The sequence below is a fragment of the Palaemon carinicauda genome, chromosome 15 (assembly GCF_036898095.1).
Source record: "Palaemon carinicauda isolate YSFRI2023 chromosome 15, ASM3689809v2, whole genome shotgun sequence".
NCBI lineage: Eukaryota > Metazoa > Arthropoda > Malacostraca > Decapoda > Palaemonidae > Palaemon > Palaemon carinicauda.
In genome coordinates, this window is record NC_090739.1 from 97,187,289 (window position 1) to 97,214,655 (window position 27,367).

The following is a 27,367-nucleotide window of genomic DNA, read 5'->3' on the forward strand; positions in this document are numbered from 1 at the left end:
AGGTAGGGTGGTAAGTGAGGCAGGTGTTACCGGCGCTGAGATTCCTATCCTCAGCCCCGCTCTTTCTTCTTCATCTGATCGCTCTTCCTTTCATGGTTTTTCTGGGGACCGTGATTCGTCTCAACGATCACACCCGGTTCCCCCCAAGGATAAGTCTACATCTAGAACCTTACCTAAAGCTCGTAAGCCTCACAAGGCTTCCCATAGTTCTAAGCTGAATACAAACCCGTCATCTAAGGCTTCTGGCTCCTCCTCTAAGTCTCACGACCTGGGAGTACAATCCGCCACTCCTGCTCCTAGCCCGGGCCTTTCCGAATCAGCCATGCTTCGCATTGTGTCGGAGATGCAAGCTAAGTTGGTGTCGGAAATGCAGGCCAAGATGGACACGATGTTCTCTAACATCGGTCAGAGACTTGGGGCATTAGAGCAAGGTGCTCCGGAGCGAGTCCAAAGCTCTCTCATCCCGGATGCCTCTAAGCTCCCGCCGTTTACCAAGAATAATCCTTGGCGCATGGCTCTTCATTCCCCGTTCTCAGACGGAATGTTAACTTTGGAAGGTCTTGGCACTCGTCCTCTAGAGGACTTTGAATTCTTTCCTCCTGGTCTGGCATTTCCATTTCATGGTTATGCCAGGCTTACCGAGGAAGCTCTGGTTCGGTTAGACAAGGTCCCCAAAGAGACTGTCATCTTCCCAAAAGAACAAGCCCAATCTGTTTGGGCTAGGTTCCTGAATGACATTGGTTGCACCAACACCATGTTGACGCCTTATAAGAGCTCCTTCACAATGTTCTTAATGGACAAAAACACCGTGACTCCATGCGTCAATAAGGTAGCAGAGCTTGCTTTCCAATATGCTCTGGAGGAGAAGCCCTTGCCTCCCATCCGAGAGGTGGATCCGATCTCCCTCCTTCTTCCTTCTGGCATTGAGTGTTGGGACAATGTCCATACCACTTTTACCTCTGGCAAGCTATCAGCGGACTGTGCTTCAGTTATGTTTAGTGAGCGGCTTCCCCGTCTCCCGGAATCCCTCATTAAACAGGAGTATGATTCCCGCCTACGTGTTGGCCGTACTCTGAACTTGGCCACGTCCACGGAGTCGATAGCCTTAACTTATGATACTGAGAGTATCTTTAAGTCTCTCAATAAGGCTACGTTGCAGTCATTATACTACGACCTTTATGACTTCGCTATTGCTAAACGTAGGTGTCGCAAACACGTCCTGGCTGAGGCGACTATTAGGCACGAGCCTAATAAGCTTATCCGGTCCTCCTGCTGGGGTTCAAATCTCTTCCCTGAGGATCTTGTAGAGGAAGTCTTGGCAGAGGCCACTAGAGTCAATCAGAGCCTTAAAGCCCGTTGGGGTTTGACTCCTAAACGGAAATATGACCCCGCAAATTACCAAGCCCGGGGTAGGAAGAAGCTCCGCCCGTATACCTCCACCCAGTTCAGGCAACAGCAGAGTAGTTCGTCCAATTTCCGACTGCCTCTTCCTCCATCTCCCGTTGCTCCTGCACAGCCTTCCACCTCTCAGGCTCCTTCGGACGACTATGTCACCGTTCTGCTCCCTAAGAGCCAGCTTTCCGGTGCCTCCACCACTTCTCCTGCCTTTAACCAGTCTTATGAGGCTCATAGCTCTTCCCAGAGTTATAACAGAGGTAGAGGCTACCACCGTGGTTCAAACCAGAACAGAGGTAGAGGAAGATTCTTTCGCAAGGGAAAGAACTTCCGAGGCGGACGTGGAGGCAACTCCTCAAGCCAATACTGAGGTGCAGCAGGTAGGGGGGAGGCTTTATGCCTTCCGCAACAAATGGAGGTTCAGTCCCTGGGCTTTCAGTATCATCTCCAAGGGACTGGGGTGGAGTTGGATTCAAGGGCCTCCTCCTCCGAACAAATTTCATCAACATTCCACTCCGGACCTAGTCGAATTTGTCCAGGATCTGTTACAAAAGAACGCCATACAAGAAACGAAACACCTGAAGTTTCAGGGTCGGCTGTTCAGTGTCCCGAAGAAGGATTCAGACAAGAGAAGAGTGATTCTAGACCTATCCCTTCTCAACTTGTCCATTCAATGCGACAAGTTTCGAATGCTTACCGTCTCGCAGGTGCGGACCTTACTTCCCCGTGGGGCCGTCACCACCTCTATCGATCTTACAGACGCCTATTATCACGTCCCGATAGCGAGACACTTCCGTCCGTATCTAGGCTTCCGCCTAGGGGACAAAAATTACTCCTTCAAGGTGATGCCTTTCGGGCTCAACATCGCCCCAAGGATCTTCACAAAGTTAGCAGAAGTCGCTGTTCAGGAACTCAGAAATCAAGGGATTCAAGTAGTAGCTTATCTGGATGGCTGGCTCATTTGGTCAGACACCTCCCAAAATTGCCTAAAAGCCACTCACAGAGTCATCCAATATCTTCAATCTCTAGGCTTCCAGATCAACTTCAAGAAGTCCCGTCTTCTTCCGAAATCAAAGTTCCAATGGCTCGGCCTGCAATGGGATCTTATATCTCATACTCTGTGTCTTCCCAAACCCAAGAGGTTAGAGATTGCAAGGAACACCAAACGCTTTCTCAAAGACAAAGTAAGTTCCAGACGACTCCAAGAGAGGATTCTGGGGTCCCTTCAATTTGCCTCAGTGACGGATCTACTTCTGAAGGCAAAATTGAAAGATATCAATCGTGTCTGGCGTTCGAGGGCGAACCGGAAGCTCCGGGACAGGAAAGTCCGCCTTCCTCCCATTCTACGGGAAAGACTTCTTCCTTGGACAAGAGCCAACAATCTGTCAAAGTCAGTTCCCCTTCGATTTCCGCCTCCGAAGTTAATCATTCACACGGACGCATCCCTATCAGGTTGGGGCGGCTATTCTCAGCTCAGGAAAGTTCAAGGTCTTTGGTCTCCCTTATTCCGCCAATTTCACATCAATGTGCTGGAGGCCATGGCAGTTCTTCTAACCCTGAAACGTCTCGCTCTACCCAAGAGACAACACCTTCGTCTGGTCCTCGACAGCGAAGTGGTGGTCCGCTGCCTCAACAGAGGCGGGTCAAAATCAGGGCCTCTGAACCATGTTCTAGTAGCCATATTCTCCCTAGCAGCCTCGAACCGTTGGCATCTTTCAGCTGTCCACCTGGCGGGAGTCCGGAACGTAGTGGCAGACGCCTTGTCTCGGACCTCCCCTTTAGAATCGGAATGGTCACTCGATCTAAAGTCATTCCGGTGGATTCTCTCTCGGGTTCCCGGTCTCCAAGTGGACCTCTTCGCCACGGAATCCAACCACAAATTGAGAGTATATGTGGCTCCCAATCTAGACCCTCAGGCTTACGCCACAGACGCCATGTCACAGAATTGGGACATCTGGGAAAGGATTTATCTCTTTCCCCCGGTGAATCTTTTACTGAAAGTCCTAGACAAACTGAGATCCTTCAAGGGACAAGTAGCCTTGGTCGCACCCAACTGGCCCAAGAGCAACTGGTATCCTCTCTTGCGAGAGTTGAGACTATATCCTCACCCGATACCCAATCCGGTTCTGTCTCAGATAGTACAAACACGCGTTGTGTACGCTTTCTCAAACATTCAGAGCGCCCTAACTTTATGGACTTCATGAAGTTTGTGGCCATGCATGGTGCCAATATCGATCCTCAAAACACCCTGTTCCTAGAATCAGATAAACGGGATTCCACCATCCGCCAATATGATTCTGCAGTTAAAAAGTTGGCAAAATTTTTGATAGACTCAGACGTGCACTGTATGAACTTGAACCTTACAGTCACTTTCTTTAGAACTTTATTAGAATCAGGTCTGGCAGCCAATACTATTACCACTATTAAATCTGCTTTGAAAAAGATCTTCCTAGTGGGTTTTAACATAGACTTAACCGACTCTTTGTTAGCTTCAATTCCGAAAGCCTGTGCCAGACTGAAACCGGTTACTCGTCCTACCCCGGTGATCTGGTTCCTTAATGATGTACTCAAATTGGCTTCTGATACCATTAACAGTTCTTGTGATTACATTCCCCTTCTCAGGAAAACACTTTTCCTGGTGAGCTTGGCTTCCGGGGCAAGAATTTCTGAACTGGCAGCCTTGTCGAGAGACCCGGGTCATATTGAGTTCCTTCCTTCGGGAGAGGTCCTTCTTTCACCTAACAAATTCTTTTTGGCTAAGAACGAAGACCCTCAGAACAGATGGTCCTCCTGGAAAATTGTTCCCCTCACGCAAGATCCGTCTCTGTGCCCTGTTACTACTCTTAGGTCTTATTTATACCGGACCTCCTCTAACTCCTCGGGGCCTCTATTCATTAGAGAACAAGGTGGTACCATTACCATTAAAGGGATCAGGCAACAAATTTTGTATTTTATTAAACAAGCTAGCCCTGACTCTTTTCCTCTTGCACATGATATCAGAGCGGTTGCTACTTCGGTGAACTTTTTTCACCACATGAATTTTACGGACCTTTCCAGGTATACAGGGTGGAAATCACCGTCAGTGTTCAAGAAACACTACCTTAAACATTTGGAAGCCCTAAAATTTTCTACAGTAGCTGCAGGGAGCGTAGTTACTCCCAGGTAACTCACATGTTAATTCCTTGTCATTTTATCTCTTCCCCTTACCTGCCTCATTTATACCCTATTTGTATTCGTTGGTTTCGCACCTGAATACTGTTATTATATTTGTAAATTTTTAACTCCTGAGTATCTGTATATATTATCACTCACGGCATTATTATACCTTACCTTATTTGTCAGTTGTTCTACCAAGTGGATTTATGTTCCTTTTAAGATACCCTTATAATTGTTTTTGGCACTCATCTCTGATTAAAGCAACTTGTATTTCCCTTACGCTTATGTTTTTTCCTTTATTTTGCAAGTTTGGTGACATTTCTCTTGTATATATTCACTGGGCGGCACAGGTTCGAGCCCAGAAAAGGGATTTTGACGTAGGAAAAATCTATTTCTGGGCGAGGGACCTGTGCCGCCCAGTGAACCCTCCCAGCTCCTCTCCCTTGGAGTCCCCAAACTTTGGGTGCTAAGGAGTTGGGTTCTGAGCGGATGCAGAGTTGGTGGTGCCGAGTGAGGTTGAACGGCTCTCCTCTATTGGGGTCTTTGTCGTGGATGAATCTAAATAGTGCGGGACCTCTGGATTATACGCCCAATTTTATACCGACACCAATAGGTGAGCGAGCTAGTTAACCTAGCACTCCTTTACATTTTTTTCTCTGGTATATTTAGCAGTAAATTACCTAAGAATAAGTGCTAAATGGAGCTTATTCACTGGGCGGCACAGGTTCCTCGCCCAGAAATAGATTTTTCCTACGTCAAAATCCCTTTATTAGATGCCGAGAGAAAAAAATTATTTATTCTTTAAATTTTTTTTAAATGTATTTTTAACAATGCAAATTTTCTATAGTCTCTTCCATTACATATTACTAGCGTACTAACTGCTTTTCGTACACTCGCTATTCCCAGACAATTTTACTCCTTTTAGCGAATGAAGTGGCCACTTTCAAACGGCTTTAAACTGAATTAAATAAGGAGTTTTGTCTGGACATGGCAAAACGTTCTGTTTTAACTCCAAACTGTTCCTTAACCTACCCCAAACAAGGATGTTAACGGCGATAAATATCATCACTGTCACAACTGTTCCTGCTAGTAGTATGGGGTGAAGAAATTCCTTATAAGTCGGTGACAGGTGGTCCATCTCGGTCAATTTCATCAACCGCTTGGCTACCTGTTTGTTGTATGGGAGAGGTAGTGATGGCATTGTAGTCATCCACGTGAAGTTCGCGAAGTAGGCTCGTTCTCTGATGATGGTCTTGATCCCGGTCACCATGGAATTAGGGGAAGTCCCGATACAACCATCTGCTGCAACGAAGATTTTGGCATAGGACGTGGATCCGTCCGGGCATGATACATTGAAGCCATCTTTGTCGTATTGTATCCACGAGCCGTTGTTCAGTCTGCAATTGAACTCATTATTGTCAAAGGGATATAGCTTATCCAGACAATTTTCACTTGTATGGGAGAGAGCACCGTCTAGCACTATACCTAACTCGCATGAATCCATTAAGTTTTTATGGAATTCAAATGAGTCAGCTGTACATATTTTTCTATCCATTGCGTATGAACAGTTGAGTTAATTGATTTAAGTCTTTAATGACCATATATGTTTCCTTGTCTGGGGAAATCAATACGTGTCCTGTCAAACTGGATATTACCGGATTTGAGTGATTCGTCATGAAAGTCGGAAATGGTGATATCCTGTAAGATTGTCAGGCATCAGAAGAATCAAAGGGAATTGTAATCATAATCTTGTTATTTTCAACGCTTACTGTAATTAGGCTGTAATAAAATTCTAACCTACGTTCGTCTAACAAAGGAACGTAGCCTAGTTTCTCCCGTCCGTTCTCCAGAACTAACTTTAAGTATTTTATAGGCAACAAATGGGGCGACAGTACACCTTTAGTTGCTAACGTGATAGCTTCTACATAATCTTTGGATTTCTCAATGAAATGTGCAATTCTGTTATGTATGTGATCTATTTTTGAATCATAATACGTTAACGTTGCCAACAAATCCTGTACTTCCATAATCTGACTGATATTACTTGAATGTTCATTTACTAAATCCATAATTTGATTGATTGAAGCTAACTGATTCCTTAGTTCTGACATAATCAATTCATCTTCATGAGTCAAGAACTCAATTTTCTTATTTTGATTACTAATCTTAAGACAATTGGAAATTCCTAAACCTAAACTTGCAATAGACCCAAAGATGTTTAATGCAGCAAAAATAAACGGGTTTCGTCTTTCTTTATGTTTGTGCCCTACAGTCCACATCAAAGGGTCACGAGCCAAAGATTCTGTCTCGTAAGTCTTATTTTGCAAGTCATCAGATAGCATCTCTGCAACTTTTAGTGTCGATCCAAGCGAACTCTCTGTAGTCAAATGAAAATGTCTTCTATGCTACTCATCTAATGAGACAGCAAACCTTGAAATGGCGCTTTTTAAGCTAGTGACATCATTCTCTGGAAGAAAAATTGCTTGCATATGCACTTCTACAACTACGTTGCTTGATGTAATAAAAACGTCTTCTTGTCTTTCAACTATAGTGCCATATTTAAAATCTAAACTTTTATTTTTAGAGCTCGTCCCACACGAGAAAAATGTCTGAGCGAACAATATCACTCTCAACAAAAAAAAATTCATCTTGGAAACCTGTAACGAGAAAAATATATGTAATTACTCCTGTATTAAGAAGAAAACTTTTAATCATACAAATAAAAATCTTTCCCTCACTTCTTTCCCTCTCTTTTATTTTTCTTTAATTTCTTATGTGAGCCAATGGTACTATTCTCTCATCCGTGGGTTGGGATACGTTTTGAACTCTAAACCTATTGGCCGTTAATGTTTCCAAAATGTTAAATGGGCCTTCAAACTTAGGTGTTAGTTTATAATTGAGTCCTTTACATACATTTACCTGTATATATACATTATCACCCATGGTATATGTTTTAGTTGGCTTCGCTGTTTTATCATGATTCCTTTTCATTATGATTTGTAATTCTTCTAAATTCTTTCGAAGGATATCATATCGACTTTTGCTTGCATTTATACATTCTTTTAAAGGATTTGATAGATTAGTTGTAGGCGTTAATACATGGAAAGGCGTTCTAAGTGGGGTACCATACAATGCTTCATGCGGTGACATTTTAATTGATATATGATATGAATGATTCAGAGTACTCAGTACCGCAGGTATTGCAATATCCCAGTTGGGGTCTGATCCCCCTAGTGTTACTCTTAATATATTTAAAACCTTCCTATTTGCTCTTTCCACTAGCCCATTCGACTCTGGGTGATATATCATGGTATTTATTTTCTTTATGCTAAGGAATTCACACAATGAGGTAAGAAAGTGATTATTAAATTCACCACCCGAGTCTGAGATTATCATGTATGGAATTCCATGTTTACAAATGTAACACTCGTAAAACTTCCTAGCGCATTCAATCGCAGTTTTAGTTTTAAGCGCTATTAGTTCTGTATATCGAGTTAAAGCATCTGCAATTAATAAGAGGTGCTTATTTCCTCTGTCTGACTCGTAAAATCCTGTTAACAAATCTAAATGTATTCTTTCAAAGGGTTGATTGGGCACGGGATAAGCCCCTAGGCTGACAGGTGTTTTCGTATGCCCTTTGTTTTCCTGACATGTGCGACAATTAGCTATGTGTTTTTTTTTTATATCTGTAAGCATTGTATGCCAATAAAACAATGATTTGGCTTTTTGTGACATTAATGAGAACCCTGGGTGTCCATGTAATGGATTTGCATACAACCAATTCAGGACAGTGGAAATAAGTGAGATTGGTACTACTACCTGGTCATTAGTTACATTATTGCGGGTTTTCCTTGTCACGGTCCTACACAGAATATTATCTTTTATATAATTCTGCTGCTTATACTTTATATATCCCTTTTCCTTATGATTGCCTTTCAAAGCATTTATAATTGTTTCTATTTTTTTATCTTTTCTTTGCTCAGTCTGTAATAATTCAGCGCTCCAGCCTAAATCTTCTTGTTCAGATATCGTTTTAACAATAGGCATGGATGTTGATATATCTATTAATTCAGCTAAAGGCTCCGTACAAGATGACACGGGGTTGCGTGATAATGCATCCGCAATGATATTTGCTTTCCCAGGTAAATACCCGATTCTTGCGCCAAAATCTTGAATGATCAAATGCCACCGAGTTCATTTAGGGCTGTGGTTGAAGCCTTTAAAGAACTCGGTTAGTGGTTTATGGTCAGTAAGAACCTTAACGGGATAACCGTATATTATGAACTTAAAATGCACTAGTGAATTAACAATAGTTAGCCCTTCCTTGTCTATTACTGCATACTTACTTTTGGAAGTTCTCAGTTTTCGAGAATAAAAAGCTATCGGGAAAAATTGTTTATCATATTGCTGAAGCAATACCCCTCCTACTCCTAAGTCTGAGGCGTCTGTTGCAATGAAGAATTCCTTACTGAAGTCAGGAAATTTTAAGATAGGAGAACTACACAGTTTATCTTTCAAGGTATTAAACGCCTGTTGATGATGCTCAGACCATACGAAATCTACGCCCTTCTTCGTAAGATCAGTTAAAGGAGCGGCTATTATTGCATAGTTGCGTATAAAATGCCTGTAATATCCACTACAACCCAGAAATTGCTGTATTCCCTTGACATTAGTAGGTATGGGAAAATTACGTGTAGCCGACACCTTATCATGGACTACTTTAAGACCTGGGCTTGACACCATGAAACCCAAATATATTAATTCTGTTTTGAAAAATTCACACTTACTAATCTTTACCCTTAAGTTATGTTGTCTTAATCTCTGTAGTACTAGTTCTAACTTACGTAGATGTTCTTCTAAGGTGTTGGAAAAGATTACAAGATCGTCCATATAGGCATGCAATATATCCCCTAACAAGTCTCCAAACACAATGTTAATCATTCTTGTAAATGTTATGTGAGCACAACGTAAACCAAAAGGCATTCGTAAAAATTCATAATGTCCCCTGGCTGTGCTGAAGGCTGTGTATGGGATACTAGCTTCTTCTAATGATATCTGGTGAAAGCCTTTAAGTAAGTCCAAACTGGTAAAATATTTATTCTGACCTAACAAAGACAAAATATCGTCAGTACATGGCACTGGGAATCGATCAGGGATCGTCTCCTCGTTTAGACGACGGAAGTCTACGCAGATACGCCATGTTCGATCTTTTTTCGGTACAACTATTAATGGAAAATTATAAGGGCTGTTTGATTTCCTAATGACTCCTTCTTCTAGCATTTTACCTACTTCATCATTTATTTCATTCTGGAATTTCATAGGGAGTCTGTACGAGGGTACATAGATAATTTTCTGCTTGTCCTTTAACCTTATTTGATGCTCGATCACATCTGTTTTTCCTAAGGATCCATCCGTAGTGGAAAAAAACATCATGATATTTAGTTAAAAGTCCAAAAATGTTCTGCTGAATTTCTTCGTCTTGAATGTCTTTATTGATTTTATTTTTAATAGATTGCAAAAGGGATTCATCCGCAACTGATTGAGCGTGATTGATTTCAGCAACGGTAAGAATACAATGTTTATAAACTTCTACATCCAAAATATGTTGATTTTTGTGAATTACTAAAGTGTTATTTAAATGATTACAGACTTCAATATTATATTGTTGATGTGAGCCTACTGTATAAATAGCTTGTGTGACAGACAATCCGTTAGTTTTCAAAGTGTCGGTAATGTTTTCTTTATTTGCACTATTAAATTCGAAGGTACGTTTGGCTCGATAGATTGCGTGCAAGATGATATTACGGGTGAACGAGAATTCTGCTGGGTCGCGTATATTATTTCTTTATTAGTGAGACAAGTTATTGGTTCTTCAACGTACGTTACGGTTACATTTGTCGTCTCCTTTTTATCCAAAACTGATTTTAAGGTATTAGAAGACTTATAGAATTTTCCTTTGATATACACGCCGTGCTTGGCAGGGGCTAAGATAATGTTTTGATTTCCCATAGATGGGTATCCTATAATTACAGCTGGATACATATCAATGTTTTGTACAACAACAAATGTATCGGCAAACGTGCGTTTACTGACTTTGAATTGAATATGAGTTATGCCTATGACATTTAATTCATTATTTCCTATACCCGAGAGTCTCACTCCGGATTTTTCTATCGGAAAGTTCGAAAACAACAAATGATGTGTCCTCAAATCCATGATATTACGTGGACTACCAGAGTCAAAAAATAACGTAAAGGATTTGTGTTCTAAATTTACAGCATATAATGTTGGTCGTAACTCATTTTGGCTTATTATTGTATGAATTCGTTGCAAATCTACGGGAGCATGCACTGTTTTACTTAATTCGGTCGTGTGTTTCATAGGAAAATCTATTGCCTCACAATGATCTGATAAAACATTAAATTGATTATTCAATACTATTGATGTTGACATGAATGACCTTGACCCAACATCACTCTCTTCCCCACTGGAGTTAATTATGTGGTATTTGCTTTGCTATGCACATTCTGAAAATTAGTCTGACCTTGCGAGGTCTGGTTTGACGACCCAGACTCAGCGTTATTCGAAGAAGTGTTTGTTTGTTTCGGATTCTGAACTACATTGACGTTTGGCTGTTTCTTCTTATTGTTAAAATGAGGATTTTTCTTTTTATTTGCATATGGAACTGACTGTGGAATTGACTGTGTATTTCTAGGATTCTGTTGTGTCTTACGCGAGTAGCACTGACTATATGAATGAGTCGAACTATTATGTATCGAACAGAATTTCGTTCTGCAGTCCGCGATCAAGTGACCTTGATGTTTGCAATTATAACACGTCATTCCCGCAACTTGACTATTATTAACTACATTTACTTGTTGTGGCTTTGTTTCAATCTTTGCAAAAACTTGAGTTAACACGGGATCAAGATCAGGACACTTAGACATGTGTTTTTTTTATCTGTTTATATATATCCAATTCCGTACTTGCAGGCGTTAAATTTTATCAAAACACCGCACTAAAGCTTCAGGCAACATAAGTATCATGCAAGTTAAATACATTAATCGTAAAAAATCTTTCACGGAGATGTTATCTCTAGTAACCCAAGTGGAATTACCTAAAATATCTTGATATTCATTAAGCCTATCAGCTATGAGAGCTGCTCTCTCAATAACATTAAGCCGATTCATAGTGGCTTGATTAAGTGTATTTCTTAACGTTAATACTACATCCAAGGCTTCTTCACCCCCATAGACCGCGCGTAACCTAACTTTGAAATCATCCCAGGTAACTGCTTCTTGAAATGAAACACCTCTTAAATACGCACTCGCATCCCCCTTTGAAAAATCTGTAAAACTTTTAGCTTCTTGTAATTGTACAAAAGGGTCTACGATTTGTTTGGCATTTAAATGGGCATCGACGGATGAAATCCATGACTCCACATTTTGAGGCAAGAACCCATTAACCCGACCCTGAAAAGGAAGGATTGCAGACCTGGCATGTACAAGCGTCACAATCAGGAGAGGATTAATCTGTCCTACGCCACTAGGTCCAGGGATGGGGCTCACAGGGGGCGTCATGACTACTGTATTTCTTTTCCTATCTCTTCGACCCCTTGCAATTCTATGAAAATATCTATATGAATACAGACGTCCACTGCGTAAACGCATAAGCACCCAATGATAAAGATTATAACAAAATTCCCCAAAACAATGCTACTAATCCCAAGACATTTCCCAAGAATTTCTGAAAGAAAACGGAATTAGCACAGAGAGAGAAAAATTCTAGTTGAGAATTCAGAGTTGAACACAGTTTCCTTTAATGAAAGGAAAATAAAAGATTAGCAAACCACTCGCCCCGGTAATAATCGACTAACGACTCGTGATAACTACACTTCACTGCCCAAACTGAAATGAATAAGAAAATTGTACTTAGCTTTATATGGTTCTGTGTGATGTCGTCATATCCTCTCTCTCTCTCTTGATGTTTGGGTGAATGTGTCGGTCCGATTCCCTCTCTCTCTCTCTTGATGTTTGGGTGAATGTTTCGGTCCAATTTCCGTTGAATGTAGTGCTTCCTGGATATGTTTTGTAAGCGTTGAACGTCAGTCCTTGGGTTTCCTAGGATGTTGATTGAAGATCCAGTTCATCAGTTTGTATGTATAACATTCATTAAATGTTTTATTCTTCGATGGACTATGATACTTAGTCAAAATTGTAGATTCATTACTGTTGATTTCTTGAAGATCTTTCTCTGGTTTTTACAGCTTTATTGTTGATTTCTTGAAGATCTTCCTCTAATTCTTACAGTCTTATTGTTAATTTCTTGAAGATCTTTCTCTGATTCTTAGAGTTTTACCGCTGCCACCATTTATTAGTGTGCTACTGTTATTAACACACATTGAGTATGTGTTGTTTGAGATGTTGAGTCTTGAAATAAAGTCAAGCATGGTAACTTTAAAATGGTTTATTCTCTAAAAACAAGTGTTTAACATCTCCATCACTGGAGTATAGCCGGTTTGGTCGGATGACCAATTCAGGTGAAGTATAGATACGAACTGCCTAAAATATTGATATCACAGATATCGTATATTTAGTTGTCTCAGCATTTAAACACAATATATAAACTTTATATTAGTCTAGGAAGACACCTGCATCCGGTGGCGACACAATCTTTCACACGGTATGCATTTGTGTTTATGCTTCAAAAAAATGTTACATTGCTGAGAGATGCAAAGTGCATCCTGTTATGATTTCGTCTGATCACAGCAAATCTCACGCTAGCTTCTTCTTCCACAATGACATATTACGTCATGTGTTTTAAACATGTAATAACTAACTATTACATAGGCACCTCAGACACTTTTCAGTGTCGGTCTTCCAGGCGAAGTGTTCGGTCCTTTGTGACTGATGTCGTGGAAGGGGATTTTCTCCCATCAATGCCTTTACCTATGCAAGTGTGATATAACTTGTCCCCTGTCGGATCTCAACCTCCTCCAGGGAACACGGTTCGGGTCCTTCAGTCTCTGAAGGCCCCTCTCTATGAACCTTAGGTCCAGCAGCAGTTTGCTTCCTTACATGGAAGACGCCCTTTCTACTCACTTGGGCTTTTGACCAAGAGAGTTAGTGTGTTGTATGATCCAACCTCTGATGTCTCCTACCCTAGGAGACGGGGAGAAGTAATCCTCAGCGACGTCCCTGAGTGGATTGCCAAGACTCAAATCCGAGTGTGGTGTACCTAAGGTGCAGCCCATTTCGAATAAAGTGTCTTCGTTCGGTAACCGGAAACCCATCATCAACTGGGGTTTTACCCAGTGAGGAGTCTGTGGGGTTACCTTAAAAGAACGATACCAGCTTGCCCCCGTGCGGCGGCACTGTTGACCAGCACGGGGTCAAGAGGAGGACCTCAAGGATTTCCTTCCCCTCTGGGATCGGAAGGCAATTGAGGTTACTCTTAATCTAGACTCTCCTCCATCCTAAGACCCAGAGCTCGTAACGTCACTGGCGTTGCTACGTCCCTGGTGTTCAAGAAATTACTCTGTGGTGCAGATACTTTAGGTGGGCATGTGGAAGCGTCAATCGACCTTCACGGCCTACTACCTGCAAAGACGTAACCCACAAGAACACGGAGACCTTTTCCATTGGTCCTGTGGTGGTTGCACAACAAATGGTCTAAACACCTCAGGCTCCTTGATGGACAAGTAGCAGAGGGTTGAGGGCTGAGGCTACCCGGATTAGTCTGAGGTGAATGAGTAAGAATGCCTGGCTCCTTTCTTCCTTTCACCTTCTCCCCTCTGGGGAAAACAGCTCCACAAGCCTCAGCATAGCTGACCTCACCTCGCTGCAGGTAAGACCCATTTCCCTTGTGCCTCCTAAGTATAGAAGAATACTTTGTTACGTCCCCAATACCTTTTAGAGGGAGAGTATTGGGTAAGTCTTTAAGAACAATAGGTTCTGTACTCGAGTTCCTATGTTAAAGACAAGCCACACTGTTAGTTCCACTCAAACACAAGCTTCTGCAGGCCGCTATCAGTGCATTACCTCATATCGGCCCTTGATTTTAGCAAGGGTAGGGTCCCTTCTACTATCGATCACAGATCGAAATAGAGAGGATCCCGGGTCATGACCAAGGCCAGTTGGTGAGGACTTCCTCCCTCCTAAGAGTAAGTCACCCTATAAATAGCAAAGGTTTGTATCTGTGTCGGAACAAATAACAAATTTGGAAATAATTTGTATTTTTTCCTAACATGCAAACCTGGAGCTATTTATACAAATTGGCTCGCCACCCTGTCCCCCGAGAAGTCCTGCCATAAAGAAAAGTGGTTACCCAGCTGAGAGGTGTGAGTGAGCGGGGTAGCCGGTCTACCCCAATCCCCACCCGCCAACTAGCGGTTGGGCTAGTTATCCCTCACTAAAATTATCATGGCTCGTCTTTCAGCTGCGCTGAAAGTAATACCCCTATAAATAGCTCCAGGTTTGTATGTTAGGAAAAATACAAATTATTTCTAAATTTGTAATATTTAGTATTTTTTATAAAACGTAGTGGTATGAGAGAACTAATGACTAAAATGACAGTATCACAGTCAACAGGTGATGGTTTAAAAGAATATAACTGATTGTTTGGGAATGTATTTAGTTCGTCGGTTTGTGCTCTTGTATTATTCCTGGCTAATTCTTATTGCATTCTTTCATCCTGGCCAGTTCTTATTGCGTTCTTTCATCCTGGCCAGTTCTTATTGCGTTCTCTCATATGTCTTTCTTCCTACATTTGCAAAATACTCATTAAATTTCTCTGCCCTGTTAGTTAAATCTTCATTTTCTATTTGAGATTCTTTGTTAGTATTATTGGGCAGAATTGAACTTACTATTTGCCAGGAAGTACGCAAGTTATTCTTATTACTTTTAAGTTTGTTCCTGTAGGGTTGTTTCATACTGTTATCCATTTCAAGTTTTACTTCCTTCTTTTTCTCTTTAAAATTGTCTCAATATTGTATTATTCCTGTCCTTCTTGATATCGTTTGGCAATTCATCTCTTATTGTTATATTTTGTTTGATATTTGTTATCCAGGGTTTAGGGGGGTGGGGGATTACTTTTGTTACTATTGGAGCACATTTATCAATACATTTGGTTAAAACATTTGTCAAAATTTGTCCTTGAGAACTTATATTATCAGTGTTTAAAATACCTTTCAAAGTGGATATTTCATCATCAAATTACAAATACTCTCTTGAGAATAATTCTTGAGGCATTGGAAAGTTTTATGAATCCGCTGTTTCTTAGGTTTACGTAAATTTAAGGTAACTATGATACTTTGATTCGCCTATCTTGGTTTATCCTCCACTTTAATGTAGATAATCCAGCTAGATAAATTACCCTAAGGTAATGTTTACTACTCTGGTATTTTTAGTAATAAAAATAATGATACTTACTTGGATATTTTAGCTAGTCCAACCCATCCTTCCCCACATCCCTTAGTTCACAACTGATTGGCAAAGTGAATGGGCAGTCAGCTCTGCTGCCAGTGTTGCCAAAGGGGGGATATAATAGGAAGTAGCAGGGTTGTCAATGTTGATTCAGGGCTAGATAAATTACTATATTCATGTAAGGGTTATTGATATTAGTTTTATTATGAAAACACCTTTTACAAAGTATCTTTTGTGTTAATTTTTTTTACCTATATGTATGCTGTGTAATAGGGCTTGCTTTGATAACTGATGGCCGTTTAAGCTTCTTCCATGTGAATGTTTGTACCTTTTTAATAAGTGATAGTGAAAGCTATTATAATTACTACAAATTTTGTACTTCATCTTTTAGCAGTTATTTATGAAATTGTAAAAGCCATTTTCATTATCTGCATTTCATTATTACAGGGTTTGGTCGAAGCTCGCGCCCAGCATTCTCCAAAGATCCCATAGAGGCAGAAAGAGAGTTTATAATTTCAATAGAAGCCTGGAGGGAGAAAATGAATCTTAATAAATTCATCTTGTTGGGGCATTCCTTTGGTGACTTTCTAGCAGCGTCGTATGCTATAAAGTATCCTGGAAGGTAAATTTGATTCATGCATTAATTTTTTTAGTACAGAAGACAATACAGGTTGTTGCTTTAGGAATTTAAGCTCCCTTGTAACTGAAATTTTTAATGATTTGGTGGTCTTTACAGTTTGACACTTTAAAAGAACCTAATCCAGTGTATGTAAGGTGAACAGTAAAATTCCTTTTAACCATCACTCAATATTTCGACAAGCCCGATGAACTGGAATCCAATGGTCAAGCTTTATTTATTCATTAAATATTATTTAGAATTTGTCAGCAATTGTCGGTTTTAAATTAGCGGGCGTGTGCCCTATCGTTGATGATGTGAACTAGCAGATGGAGACCGTCATCAATACTGTTATAGTTTATTTTGGTCTATAGTAGTACAGTAAATATAAAGTTTCCGAATTAATGTCGATTAATATCGTGCTCTTTCAAACACACTGATATAATGATGGTAACAGTCCACTCCCTTTCCATTTATCAGATTCCAATGAATAAATAGTGTGGTGTGGTGTAATTTTACTTGAATCATCATCATCATCATCTTCTACGCCTATTGACGCAAAGGGCCTCGGTTAGATTTCACCAGTTGTCTCTATCTTGAGCTTTCAAATCAATACTTCTGCAATCGTCATAGAATACTTCTTGTGTCAGAGGAAAGGAATGGCTGTTTTTATTATATTTCTGTATAACGTAAATTCCATTATTACTGTCGAGTATTTTTATATCTTTCGACGGCTATCTATCATGGAATAATTACGGAATAACATAGACATTGAATAAATACATAACTTTTTTTTTTACACAAACCATACCTTATAATTATGACTTGTATAATATTTACTGTCAAAAAAAAAAAAAAAAGATATTTTCATGACATTTCTGTACAACGTAAAGTTCATTAGTACTAACAAGTAGTTTTATATCTTTTGACGGCTATTTATAGTGGAATTATAACAGAATAACAATCTCTTCAATAAATATAAAGTGTTTTTCAATATTAAACTTAGCCGGTGATCATATAAGCTGTCAGCTCTGCTGCCCGACAGAAAAACCTAAGGACAAAATACGCCAGCGATCGCTACACAGGTAGGGGGTGTACATCAACAGCGCCATCTGTCGAGCAGGTACTCAAGTACTCAAAGTAAACACAGAACCAATTTTCTCTCTGTCGTGCCACCGGCAAGACCTACTAAATACGCTGTTGCTTACTGGATTGATTTTCACAGTTTTGGTGAAGTACTCATTTCTAGTTATTAGCTTTCGCTTTGCAGAGGTTATCTTCAATACTTCCTTGCATTCTTTGATTGAATTTTGGATTATTTGTTGACGACTTGGATAGATTTTGAATTCCCCCTTTGACTAATTCAAGATGTCTGACCCTTCTCAAGTCCCCAAATACAGGAAGTGTAGTGCTAGGGACTGTTCAAGGCGTCTTCCGAAGGCCTCTATCGATCCTCACACCATTTGTTCCAATTGTCGGGGTAAAACCTGTCAATTGGAAGATCGATGTGAGGAATGCGTTGGGCTTTCGGAATTCGATTTTCTCGAATTTCTGAAATATTCACGTAGGCTAGAGAGAGATAGAGTCAGGAGGAGTTCGTCTCGCTCAGTTGATTTTTCCTCTCCCCATGCCCCACAACCTATTCCTTCCCCTGTAGTGGTTACTCCTGATCCCCCTTCTAGCACTCAACAACCTTCGATGGCAGATATGATGCGTGCCATCCAGGCTCTGGGTGAGAGAGTCGAGTCATTGGCGAGTGACCGCAACCAACTCATGGCAGACGTCAGGGAGTTGAAGGGTAAGAGTGCAGTGGGAAGTGAAGTGAGTGGTAGTGCTGTGAAAAGTGTTAGTGTTGCGCATGAGGGTGCGTCTGTTCGTGCCTGTCGTCCTCCCAGTCCGGGACCTCTTGCAAGCTCCCAAGCCCAGGGGAGAAGCAATGTCGTATGACCAAAGGGTTCGACAGGCTTTAATCAGCGGACAGACGTTCCCTCCGTGGTTTCGGACGTATCTTGCCAAGATCGCCCCACCCACAAGAAGACATGAGAGCCCGTTCATTCCTCGTCTGCGGAAGAGGTTTCACGCCAGAAACGATGGACCAAGGTCTCACGGCCTCTCAAACGCAAGGTCCCTTCCGCGCAAGTCCAACGGCCCAGGTGTAGCCACTGGGTCAGTTCGGACTCGCTGCAGTCTTCCGATGACTGCACACCTCCTAAGAGAGGCAAAGTGGTACCGCAACAGGCAGTAACACCGTCTGTTGCCTCACCTGCTGCTGTAGACACTAAGTGGTCTTTGCTACAGTCTATGCAGACACAGTTAGCATCTTTTATGCAGGAGTATCGTGCGGAGAAGGTTGACGCTGCACCCGTTAGCCTACAACCAACCACGGTTGTGCGTCCAGTAGACGCTGAGGCTACCTTCTCCCGCACTCCAGCTGTGAGGGTCTCACCACCCATGCGCAGTGTACCCTGCCAGCCGCACGTTGACGTTCACCGACGCACGGAACCCTCCGTTGACGTTCGTGAGTTACCACAACAACAGGAGGGTGGAGTTAAGTTGCTTTGTTTTGACGCTGTGCGTCAACCTCCGCAACCCACTGTGGTTACCGCTACTCGCCCGCAGCAGACTAGACAGTCAGGAGTAGAAGCTTTGCGTCCCCACACAGCTATGGTTGTTGCCAGCTCACAGACTGACCAACAGTTCCATGACGTTGCGTCCAGTGTAGTCACGCATGCACCCGTGCTGCCGGACTCAGCCGACCAGCTGATTCCTACTCCTTTGCCGCTTCCTCCTCAACATTCAGACGATGGACTCTCTGATGATGACGACGCTGCACATCTTGACGACCCGCACACGGATATCGACGAACCCAAGACCACGCCTCCCTCCTTGGACTTTAGGAAAGTGCTTGCACTGTTCAAGGATTTATATCCTGATCAGTTTGTGTCTGCAGCACCACGCTCTCCTCCCTCTGAGTTCGCTTTAGGCACGCAGTCATCCGCACCTGCCTTTACGAAGCTCGTCCTCGCCCGCTCGTCCAAGAGAGCTTTAAGAGTGCTGGGAGATTGGTTGCAGTCCAAAAAGCAACTTGGGAAGACAGCTTTCATGTTTCCCCCTGCCAAGCTTGCTTCCAGATCTAGCGTCTGGTATGCCACGGGAGAAGTTCTCGGCTTGGGAGTTCCTGCCTCTGCCCAGGGCGACTTCTCAAGTCTTGTAGACTCTCCCCGCAGGCTGGCCATGAGACGCTCCAAGATTTGTTGGACTCCTTCGGATTTAGACCATCTGATGAAAGGAGTATTCAGAGCGTTCGAAGTTTTTAACTTTTTGGACTGGTGTTTGGGAGCGTTGAGCAGGAAGACCTCCCCTTCTGACAAGGAAACTTCCATGCTCATAATGTCCTGCATGGACAAAGCCATACGGGACGGTTCTAGTGAGCTTGCGGCTTCTTTCGTTTCCGGGGTCCTCAAGAAATGGGAACACCTTTGCTCCTTCTTGTCAGCTGGAGTAACCCCATGTCAAAGATCGGAGCTTATGTTTGCTCCTCTCTCGAAGTGCCTCTTCCCTGAGGAGTTGATCAAGGAGATTGCTGCCTCCTTGATTCAAAAAGACACACATGACCTGGTTGCGTCATCCGCACGCAAAGCCACCCCTTTGCCCTCCGTGTCTAGACCCAGGATGGATACTCCAGCGTCAAGGTTCATTCCGCCCTTTCGTGGCAGAGCCTCCAGCAGAGGAGGTGCTCGTGCCGAAGGTCAACGTGGGAGCAAGAAGAAAGGTTCCAAGTCCTTTAGAGGCAGAGTCTGACTGCCACCTTCTTCAGACAGCAGTGGGAGCCAGGCTCAAGAACTACTGGCAGGCCTGGGAGAACAGGGGCGCAGACGCACAATCTGTGAAGTTACTCAGAGAGGGGTACAAGATTCCATTCTTGCGCAAGCCCCCTCTAGCAACAACTCCCATCGACCTCTCTCCCAGGTACAGAGAGGAGGACAAGAGACTAGCTTTGCAACAAGAGGTGTCTCTCTTACTACAAAAGGGAGCGGTAGTCAAAGTCCGGGACCATCAATCCCCGGGCTTCTACAACCGTCTCTTCTTAGTCGTGAAGAAGACAGGAGGGTGGAGACCGGTGCTAGATGTCAGTGCTCTGAATGTCTTTGTCACAAAGCAGACGTTCGCCATGGAGACGACAAAGTCGGTTCTAGCATCGGTCAGGAAGGAAGACTGGATGGTCTCTTTAGACCTCAAGGACGCTTACTTTCACGTCCCCATCCACCCAGATTCCCAACCTTTTCTAAGGTTCGTTTACGGGAAGGTTGTATACCAATTTCAAGCCCTGTGCTTTGGCCTAAGCACGGCGCCTCTTGTTTTTACGAAACTGATGAGGAATATTGCCAAATTCCTGCATTTAGCAGACATCAGAGCCTCCCTCTATTTGGACGACTGGCTTCTAAGAGCTTCGTCAAGTCGTCGCTGTCTGGAGAATCTAAAGTGGACTCTGGATCTGACCAAGGAATTGGGTCTCCTGGTCAATATGGAAAAGTCCCAACTCGTCCCATCCCAAACTATAGTGTACCTAGGAATGGAGATTCAGAGTCAAGCTTTTCGGGCTTTTCCGTCGGCCCCCAGAATCAGTCAAGCCCAAGAATGCATCCAGAACATGCTAAAGAAGGACCGATGTTCAGTCAGACAGTGGATGAGTCTGATAGGGACGCTTTCATCACTGGACCAGTTCATTGCCTTAGGGAGACTGCACCTCCGACCCCTTCAATTTTACCTAGCTGTTCACTGGAGAAAGGACAAGACGCTAGAAGCGGTCTCGATCCCTATTTCCGAGAAGATGAAGTCTTCACTGACTTGGTGGAAGGACAACATTCACCTCAGAGAGGGTCTGCCACTGGCTGTTCAGACCCCCAACCACGTTCTCTTCTCGGACGCATCGGACACGGGCTGGGGTGCGACATTAGACGGTCGGGAATGCTCGGGCACGTGGAACGCGGATCAAAGAACGTTACATATCAACTGCAAGGAGCTACTGGCAGTTCTTCTGACCTTGAGAAGCTTCAAGTCTCTCCTTCTAGGCAAGGTGGTGGAGGTGAACTCCGACAACACCACAGCCTTGGCGTACATCTCCAAGCAAGGAGGGACTCATTCGATGACGTTATACGAGATCGCAAGGGACCTCCTCACCTGGTCAAGAGATCTAAACCTGTCTCTAGTAACGAGGTTCATTCAAGGCAACATGAATGTCATGGCAGACCGCCTCAGCCGGAAGGGTCAAATCATCCCAACAGAATGGACCCTTCACATGAATGTATGCAAGAGACTATGGGCCTTGTGGGGCCAACCTACCATAGATCTATTTGCAACCTCGATGACCAAGAGGCTCCCAATTTATTGCTCGCCGATCCCGGACCCAGCAGCAGTTCATATAGATGCCTTTCTTCTGGATTGGTCCCATCTAGACCTTTATGCATTCCCCCCATTCAAGATTGTCAACAGAGTACTGCAGAAGTTCGCCTCTCACGAAGGGACAAGGTTGACGTTGGTTGCTCCCCTCTGGCCCGCGAGAGAATGGTTCACCGAGGTACTGCAATGGCTAGTGGACGTTCCCAGAACACTTCCTCTAAGAGTGGACCTTCTGCGTCAGCCACACGTAAAGAAGGTACACCCAAGCCTCCACGCTCTTCGTCTGACTGCCTTCAGACTATCGAAAGACTCTCGAGAGCTAGAGGCTTTTCGAAGGAGGCAGCCAGAGCGATTGCTAGAGCAAGGAGGACATCCACTCTTAAAGTCTACCAGTCGAAGTGGGAAGTCTTCCGAAGCTGGTGCAAGTCGGTATCAGTATCCTCAACCAGTACCTCTGTAACTCAGATAGCTGACTTCCTTTTATACCTAAGGAAGGAAAGATCTCTTTCAGCTCCCACGATCAAGGGTTACAGAAGCATGTTGGCAGCAGTCTTCCGTCACAGAGGCTTAGATCTTTCCAACAACAAAGATCTACAGGACCTCCTTAAGTCTTTTGAGACCTCGAAGGAGCGTCGTTTGGCCACACCAGGTTGGAATTTAGACGTGGTACTAAGATTCCTTATGTCAGAAAGGTTCGAGCCACTACAATCAGCCTCCTTTAAAGATCTCACTTTGAAGACTCTTTTCCTCGTCTGCTTAGCAACAGCTAAAAGAGTCAGTGAGATACACGCCTTCAGCAGGAACATCGGATTTTCATCTGAAACGGCTACATGTTCCTTACAGCTTGGATTTCTAGCCAAAAACGAGCTTCCTTCTCGTCCTTGGCCTAAATCGTTCGATATTCCAAGCCTTTTCTAATTTGGTCGGAAATGAACGAGAAAGAGTCTTATGCCCTGTTAGAGCTCTTAAGTACTATTTGAGACGAACTAAATCTTTACGAGGGCAGTCAGAAGCTTTATGGTGCGCTATTAAGAAACCTTCTTTACCTATGTCGAAGAATGCAGTTTCCTATTATATCAGACTTTTGATTCGAGAAGCTCATTCCCATCTGAATGAGGAAGACCATGCTTTGCTGAAGGTAAGGACACATGAAGTTAGAGCTGTCGCAACTTCAGTAGCCTTCAAACAAAACAGATCTCTGCAGAGTATAATGGATGCAACCTATTGGAGAAGCAAGTCAGTGTTCGCGTCATTTTATCTTAAAGATGTCCAGTCTCTTTACGAGAACTGCTACACCCTGGGACCATTCGTAGCAGCGAGTGCAGTAGTGGGTGAGGGCTCAACCACTACATTCCCCTAATCCCATAACCTTTTTAATCTTTCTCTTGAAATGTTTTTTATTGTTGTTTTTGGGTTGTCCGGAAAGCTAAGAAGCCTTTCGCATCCTGGTTGATTTGGCGGGTGGTCAAATTCTTTTCTTGAGAAGCGCCTAGATTAGAGGTTTTGATGAGGTCCTTTAGTATGGGTTGCAACCCTTCATACTTCAGCTCCTAGGAGTCGCTCAGCATCCTATGAGGATCGCGGGGCTCAGTAAGGAAGACGTACTTAAAAAGGCAGAGTAATTGTTCAAGTCGACTTCCTTACCAGGTACTTATTTATTTTATGTTTGTTATTTTGAATAACTGCTAAAATGAAATACAAAATACTTAGCTCTTAAATGTAAACATATAATGCTGGTCTCTACCCACCCCCCTGGGTGTGAATCAGCTTATATGATCACCGGCTAAGTTTAATATTGAAAAATGTTATTTTCATTAGTAAAATAAATTTTTGAATATACTTACCCGGTGATCATATATTAAAGGACCCTCCCTTCCTCCCCAATAGAGACCCAGTGGACCGAGGAGAAAATTGGTTCTGTGTTTACTTGGAGTACTTGAGTACCTGCTCGACAGATGGCGCTGTTGATGTACACCCCCTACCTGTATAGCGATCGCTGGCGTATTTTGTCCTTAGGTTTTTCTGTCGGGCAGCAGAGCTGACAGCTTATATGATCACCGGGTAAGTATATTCAAAAATTTATTTTACTAATGAAACTAACATTTTTTTTACACAAAATCAGTCCTTTACCATTATTCAGAGATAATTACATAAAACTATTTTTTTTTTTTCAAAATTATTCTGTAACCACTTACCAATGAATGGAAAAACATTTTGGGTGTTTAGAGTGAAATACATTGGAGAATAAAGCAAACTTGGAAAAACATTATTCTGTTATCAGCAGTAAAATAAATAAACATGGAAAGGTAGCTTATTAAAGGATAAATGAGCGACTATATCTGATGATGACAAATCTTGTATAGAGCTCCAGTAACGAATCCAGGGCCTAGTAGCAAAGGGGTTAAAGTAGCTATTCAGGCTAGTCTTGAAATGTGCTCTCCTTTTCTCTTCCAAAATCAGCTTATAATACTCCAGAAAAACCATGACCCCTCAGTAGATCTGATTGTGTGTTATTGTCGCCCTTATTGTATGTCATTGTTGCGGTCATTAGTGTGAAATTATACCAATCCATGTTGTATCAGTGAAAAATGCTCTTGACATGTTCTTGGATCTAAATCTCTCAGATCCAGGTGTTGGTACGTCTTTCGTCTTTTCAGTAATATCTTCTCGAGTTGAGATGATTAATTAACTTGGTAGCACTCTATATAGTTTTCTAGTTATTATTATATTGAAAATAGGATTAACATCAGTACAAAAACTAATAAAAGTTTTAATTATGGAAGGGGAAATGAATGCAAAGGAATACAAAATAATATCTTTGGCAAAACAAAAGGTAAATATGTACACTAGGAGCTCACACTAGATAAATTAAGGAAAACAGTAGATTGAAGAGTACCGATCAAGTCCATATATATGTATATATATATATATATATATATATATATATATATATATATATATATATATATATATATATATATATATATATATATATTTCTTTTTTTCTTTTACAAATCCGTTAAGGGGTGAAGTATAGTATGTTGAAATAAGTATTACGGAATGAAAGCATGAAAAATATAAGTACTGTATTGAAAATATGCAGGGAATACCCTTACCTGAATGCCACAACAGGGTAAATTTACATACTTATACATGTGGTTGGTGCTTGCTTGATGAGACCTTCCCTCTATCTGCAGATACAAGTCTGGCAATCTTGGTTTACCAGGATGGGATTCAAGTCTTATTGTATATGACTAATAGAACTGTGAGAAGACAGGTTTGTGTTTGCACTATATTTACAATGCTTTTTAAATGTGGTTTTAATTATTTTTCATTGCAGAATAGAGCATTTAATTTTGGCCGAGCCATGGGGCCTTTCGGAGCAGCCTGCGGATTGTGGCTTTTGGGTAAAACCCATTTGTATAATACTTGAGTACTTTAATCCTTTGTTTATTGTGAGAGCTGCTGGTCCCTTGGGTGAGTTTGAATGTCATGCTTTCACTACTTACTATGATAATAATGTTTTATATATGCCATACTATAAAGCTAAATCTTTTAATTAAATGATTATCTATAAATCATATTGCTAATATTTCCCAAGCATGGGCTTCTTAACTGATGTCTAAAGATTTTTTTTCCGTCCTTAATACTTGTTTTTGTGGGAATCATCCGTTGAAACGTTGAGTGATTTTGTGGGACCAAACCCACAGCCTTGTGGTTTAGTAATCCACCTTACTTTGAAATTTCATACTATTTTTATCAATGTGATGTTTGGGTGAACCTTTTCAATTGTGTTGTTATATTTAATTTTCAAGTGTATTTATGGTAACTAACTTTGTGATCTATGGTCTTTATAATACAGGAATATTGAAATATATTTTATGTCTTATCTCATGTTTATTTTAATATTCAGCCTAGGTGTGTTTTAGCTTTGGTCTTCCCTTGTCAATGTACTGTATACTGTGATTGGGAAGGAGTCTTATGTAGTTACAGTGTTTAGAGGCTATGATTTCATATTAATAAATTTATGACAGAATTACCCCCTATATGATTAGTTTACACAAAAGAATACTACCCCAGCATCCATTGTAGTATAGGGATTTATACTACTTTCTATTACTGAGGCAAGCTGGGTCTCACTGCTATTGACCTACAGCGAGACAATGTGTAGCAATTAGATAGATTATTCCTTTTTGCTTGTTAAGGTAGTTAGCATGAAGTTGCAATATCGTTTTGCAAGAAAAATAAGGTTTGTCTTCACTTCTCATCTTACTTTTTTTTTTTTTTGTGTTTAACATGAAGTGAATACTGTTTTCTGATACCTAAACCCCCAATTCGTGTATATAGCTGGTAGGGATTTACAATGTGACATGTACAGTAGGGAAACAATTTACTGTATACAATAAGTTTTTAAAAATACTCGGCTGGTAGTTATATTTTAACTAAGTGCTGTGATGCCGCTTGTATACGTCAATCTATATTTTTCCGCAAGTGTTCCGATGATCATCAGATACTCATTTCGCAGAAATATTTGCAAAAAAATTGCTTCGTCATCCAGGGAAAATGAGATGAGTTGAAAATGTTAAAAAACAAAAACAAACGATAGTAATATCACATGCATAAGACTGGTCAATCAATCGATCAGGACCTAGCGAGCATTCACCTTATTTACAAGTGTCAGGTACTATCATAATAAACTTTATTCTTACGGCATACTGACGGTAATCAGGAAGTGCTTTTGCATTTCTTATTCATAGAAGGTGATTTCTACACAATTTCCATTTAAAATAAAGTCATCCAATGTGATATACTTCCATGAACCACATGTATAGGAGGGTCCTGGGATCCTCCCAACTCCGACCAGAAAATTCTGGATTAGCCTTCCCCCAAAACCCCACCTCTCCCACCGCCATGGATGGCCGGAGGTCAGCTCAGGTTCCGACCTGGCCAATGAACTCCATTACAGTTCTGGTCGCACAGGTCAACATGTCTTCTGTTAGCTGACCTTTTTTCTTTTGTGTTACTTTTTTTTGTGTTTTCCTTTCGTGGGTACTTCTACTTTCTTTACTCATAGTGGCCGAACGTGAGAAACCCTGTTTTCCAGGGACTTAGTCGTATATGTGTGTGGTGTTTTCGTGTCCCACGTGGAAGGGAGCGGAAAGAACAAAGGAGGACATTTCTTCTTCCAAGAGAAGTCTCATCCAAGTTCTCCAAATCTTCCCTTATTCCCACTCAGAGCGGGGACGAAGGTGAGTTAATGCTGGGTCTCAGCTTACTACTGAGAGACCGATGTTCCTTTGGTCTCTCTACTAACCATTCCAGATGTTCTGGTGCAGGAGGACACGCTGTGGAAGGCAACGTTGGCTTCGTCCGAAAT

The 27,367-nt window shown here is 41.8% G+C and overlaps 1 pseudogene; it reads left to right on the plus strand.

The window, feature by feature from the left end:
* The window catches only part of LOC137654100 (uncharacterized), a 119,640-nt pseudogene that overhangs the window by 25,989 nt on the left and 66,284 nt on the right, over positions 1 to 27,367 (plus strand).